Genomic DNA, 5,812 nt, shown 5'->3' with positions numbered 1-5,812 from the left:
TCCTGCAACAAATAAACTATTTGTAAAACGCATATGTTTTATAATTTCTGCTGTATAGATTTCTTTGAACTCAGCTGCTGTGTGAAAAATTGAAATTTAATTCATAAATTGAAATTATATAAATCACAACTACTGGATTGGTTCAATAAGATCAATTGGTATAGTGATAACAAAGTGATAATGGAATGCGCCCACTTCAGTTGACAATTCTTTAGGTTATGCAGATTATGCCACAGCTACAACAGACTATACAATATTATTCTATACTAGGTACAAGAATGTGTATAGTTAGAGCTATATGTACCATACCTAGCGGTTTTTGCACTGGCGGCAGAAGAGTCAGCGGGGCAGGAAGCTCTCTGATTGGCTGATTTTCAGCGCATTACTTGAAATTTGGAACGTAAGGTCCTTACAATATGAAGATCCGACACTAACAATTTCGATCAAATGCGATTCAAGATGGCGGCTAAAATGGCGAAAATGTTGTCAAAAACAGGGTTTTTCTCGAAAACGGCTCCAACGATTTTGATCAAATTCATATTTTGAATAGTCATTGATAAGCTCTATCAACTGCCACAAGTCTCATATTTGTAAAAATTCTAGGAGCTCCGCCCCATCTATGCAAAGTTTGATTTTAGATTCTCAATTATCAGGCTTCAGATACAATTTAATCCTAACATTCCGAGTGGAAAAGATTGAGCATGATAATCTATACAATTAATGTTTGGTAACATTTTCACCTAAAATTGGAAATAAGCTCGAAATTCGAGAAAATGTGATTATCCAATATTGCAAACTCTTGGTAACGGTTGATTCTATTGAATGATTCACTATGAAGAGATAGCAGACCTTGTGTGTTTTCAGCGTTATTGCCCTGTCACCAGCTGGCTCAAATCTTTGAATAGTAGACTTGAGATGCGCGGGAACACTAGCGTCGGGTGATCAATTTTCATTGAGGAAAGGAAAGTTGTGTGAGTGCGCCACACCAGATTTTTTGTCATTCATTTCCTTTTATGCAGTAATATTCTATCATTCTTGGTTGTTCGATAATACACTTAGGCTATAATATAGACATCAATAGGAGAATTATAAGGAGTGAAATCGTGTTATTTCGAGAACCGAAATTAGTATTTTATTCCCTTAGAATGTTCATGTTCAAATGTAGAATGATTATATTGTGCTTCCATTTTTATTCAGCTGTAACTCTGTATTGTATTTGTATGACTTGTCCGTGAGCAAATAAAATGAGTATTTATTTATTTATTTACTCTTTCTATTAATTCAAAAAATATCCTACAATTTTTAATCTTGGTAATCTGATATTACAGCACAAACAAAGAATGTTCCTCTTGTGCTATGAGGAAGAATCCGGCAACAAAGAATTGCAATTGAATTGACTGCCTGACCGTACGAGATCGCGATTTTGCTGGAGGCAATGTGCGAGTGGAATTCAGCTAAAAGAATTCAGGAGAGTAGGGTGGGTGGAACGGTAAAGCGGGAAAATAGAAGGAGAAAGACGGAGAATAGAAGAAATAGAAAGAGATGTTGTAGCGGGTGGTATCAGGCTCATCGACATGTCCAGTAGTATTTTGTTAAGCCAAGGCAGGAAGTCAAAACACAAAGGTAGCCGACAGAATCCAAATAGCGGGCATATCTCGCATTGAGTGAGTCTCCTTTTAATCAAACAGTTGTCTTTGAACTCTTCTGTCACAAAAAAAAATCAAACTGAACCAAAACTCAAAAGCCGAGGACAATGATGGCGTTACAAGGGTAAAAAACGTGATTGCCACGTAAGAGAACAATTTCGGGGTTGCTGAAAGGGAGCTAATAGTGAGTTAAAAATGTCGCATTCCTAGGAATGCTACAATATTCAGTGAGCCGTTATCAAAATTGACTGTTTGTGTGTTACATCCTTTTTCCAGTGAAAATGCTTCATTTTAACTCTTGCAGCAATCAATCAACAATTATTTTTATTGTCTATAAAACTTGTTGAATGAGAATTGATATTGATTTTCATATTCGGAGTTGATATTCTCGCTCCTAGTGACCTGATAGAAAATATCGATGCACAGATATCACCCATCAATAGGTCTGAAAATTTGTCCTGCAATAAAAATAAATGTATTATTTTATGAATGTTCTATCATTTGGTCTGAAGATGCTTGTAATATTACGAAAAAGGGCAACATAATATTAAAAGCCGTGAGATCTCAGTTTCTGATTCTCGGTCAGAATCCATAACAGATGCACTCACTTGTTGCTTATATCAGTATGAACAAGCATAATTTCTAATCTGGTTTCAGAGTTGAAAATGTACACCAGCAGAAGAAATCAAAGTTAGGTTAGATTCAGGTGTATTTGATTTGAAATTGGTGCGTTTTTATAAGGTTGAAAAACAACTCAATTATTGTGAAGAAAAACAATTAAAACCCAAAAGCAGATTTTTGGTCTTGCTCAATACTACACTCAGAAACCCTGAAGATATAGGAAAGATTGTAAGTGGGTGGATACGTTATCTGTAATTGAATACGGCGGAATTTTTCTTGATTAGCCAACACTTTGTTGGTAATATTCACTTAGTTGCCGCTATATATGTGTTTTTTATGTACTTACTGAATCGTATTCGATGTTTCAACTAGTGCATTTCTAGTCAAAAAGAAAATATATAAAATACTATCAGAGGGAGATCTAGTAACCAGACCTGAATAATAGCTTCTCTCGAAACGGTAAACCAACTTTAAATAACTATTCTACTTCCGAAGATATATTGTCCTACAAAGAAATAAGATTCGTGAACCGCGGATTAAATGCGCAAATTTCAGAGAGTAAGATTGATTGATTGATTGATTGAGTACTTTATTTATGTAGATTACAATATATACTGGCTTATACACTTATATACAATAGCTTACAATACAGCAAAATTATAGATGAATTTACATAATATAGACTAAGAAAATAATTATTGAACTGTATATGATATGAAAAAGCAATTTGTAATATAATAACTATAGATAATAATCATATTGTTATGCATCTACATAAATTGGCGGAGCTTTGGACATATCAATGTCCATTCTTCGGGAAGAATATTAAAAATATCCTCCCCACTAACTCTCTACCAAAACGTTAATTTCGTTATTTAAACTAAGGATTTATTTATTAATGGAAATATTGTAAAAGTTTTAATCAATATGAATATTAAGAGAAAAAAAAAACAGAAAATTGATAGAGTAAAATAATTATATAGGTAGATAAGATCAAATAATTGATTAATAAAATGAAGTAGGCTGAAAGTAGTAGGGGTAATCAACTTTCAGTAATATACAGCAGTATGCAGTGGATAATTGAAATAACATGAGTTTATATAATATATATATATATATATATATATATATATAATATATATATATATATATATACAATTCGTTCTATAACATGGTTTAAAGGTTTGTATTTGTGGGATGGGTGGGGGATGGATGTCATGTGATCGTTCTAGGGCCGGACAGTTTCAGTCATTTGTTCCAAAAGATGTTTTTTTAAAGTTAGGATGAAGCTCGCTCGGCTCTCGATGGACCTGATAGAAACAGGAAGTGCATTCCATGCACGACAGGCACTGACTAAGAAGGATTTTGTGAAAATAGTAGTTCGATGATTGGGTATCCTTAAAGTACTTTCTCCGGTTCTAGTATGTGAAGCATCTATCCTCCTACCTTCAGAGACAAATTTGAAATCATCTTTAAAATAGTTCGGATTACCGTATATCAAGATATCTCTAACAAGCTTGACTATTCGAAAAAGCCTCTGATCGGGAAGCTTTAATGTTGAACTAGCAATGTGGGCTGGGGTGATATGATCATGGCGTTGGAGAGAGTAGACGAAACGTAGACAATAATTTTGGCAACGCTGTAGTTTATCATTCAGAGTGACTTGCATATCGTTAAGAACAGAATTACAATACATTAAATGTGGGAAGATGAGAGATTGAACCAATAATAATTTAATGTTTCTAGGGAGGATATCGTGCATTTTCTTCAATGCATGCATGGCTGAGAATACCTTTTTACAAGTTTTGTTCACTTGTTCTGACCAGTCAAGAGTATTATTCATAATAATGCCTAAATTTTTAACTGAGCTACAGTAAGGAATGTCATTACCGTCTACACTAATTTTGTGAATCGATTCAAGGTCAATATTGTTTATAAGACGAGAATATCCAATTATAATGGGTTGTGTTTTGATGGGATTAAGCTTAAGGCCATTTTTCTTTGTCCATTCCACTATCGAATTGATATCCTGATTCATTATTCCAACTGTTTCATTAATTTTTGTTATGGGACAGCTTAAATAGATTTGAAGGTCGTCTGCATAAGTATGGAAACTGGAGAATTTGATAATGGAAGAAAGGTCATTAGCATACAAAGTGAAGAGGAGAGGGCCTAAAATTGAACCTTGTGGTACTCCATGCATAACGTTTTTCCAAGTTGACTTTTTGTCACCGACAGATACACATTGTTTCCTACCTAATAGATAGGATTTAAACCAAACTAACGAGTTGTGACTGAAACCAAGAATAGCCAACTTATTCAGAAGGACTGTATGATCAACAGTATCGAATGCTTTAGAAAAATCAAATAGGGTGAGGATGGTGCATTTTCTTTGGTCCATAGCTAACCTTATATCATCAGTGACACGAAGCAGAGCTGTCTCAGTTGAATGGAATTTTCTAAAGCCTGATTGAAAGTTATGAAGCTTACTATTGTTGTCTAGAAATTTTACAACTTGAGCATGAATGAGTCTTTCTAGCACTTTGGACAATGCAGGTAAAATACTGATTGGTCTAAAATCCTCAACTTTATTGGGTGATGGAACTTTATTTAGAGGGCGAACCAGAGCAAACTTCCAGTTTTCAGGGAAAATGCCTTCTTCAAGTGACTTGTTGAAAATGTATGTAATGGTTGGTAAAACAGCAAATAACATCTTCTTGATAAATTTAATAGGAATTTTGTCTACACCCATAGCATTACTATGAATACGTTGAATTGCTCTGAAAGTGTCTTCTTCTGAGATTGGATGGAAATGAAATTGATCAGTGATTGGTAAATCTAAGTTTGTAACCTGCTCTTCAAGATCATCAATGTGATTAGCAATGACAACTTCGTCGCGTTGGTTAGAGTGTGAAACGAAATGGTCATTTATATTATTCAATGGTAAGTCAATTTGTGGATTCGATTTCTCTTTGCCAAGCCCGAATTCTTTTATTCCCTGCCAAAGTGATTTAGAGTCTTGTCTATTGTTTGTCATAAACGAATTCAAGTACCTAATCTTTGAGTTCCGTAATTCCTGTTTAACCCTATTTCTAAGGCTCCTATACTCTATCAAACTGTCCAAGTCAAATGTCTTTTTAAATTTTCTATGTGCTTTGTCTCTACGTCCCATCATCTTAAGTATGTCTTCAGTCATCCACGGTACTCGTCGTTTTCTATTAATCCTCCTTGTCACATAAGGTGCATGTTTGTCATACAAAGTCAAAGTCCAATTCTCGAAAGTCTTGACCATGTCATCAACTGAGGGTAATGCTTCAATTTGATGCCATGGAGTCTGAGCCACATCAGTCAGGAAGGCGGCTTCATCAAAGTTTTTGAAGTCTCTATAAGTGATAATTTTCTGTTCTGGCTTGGGTATCTTATGGGAAAGTACACAGTAGATCAAATCATGTCTAGAAATAGCTGGGACTGAGATTTGGCCTGCTTGAACAACCTCATTGGGATCACTAACAATGAGAAGGTCAATGAGTGTGTCTGATTCATTA

Source organism: Nilaparvata lugens, chromosome 2, assembly GCF_014356525.2.
Source record: "Nilaparvata lugens isolate BPH chromosome 2, ASM1435652v1, whole genome shotgun sequence".
Lineage (NCBI taxonomy): Eukaryota > Metazoa > Arthropoda > Insecta > Hemiptera > Delphacidae > Nilaparvata > Nilaparvata lugens.
This window is presented reverse-complemented; position numbering follows the sequence as displayed.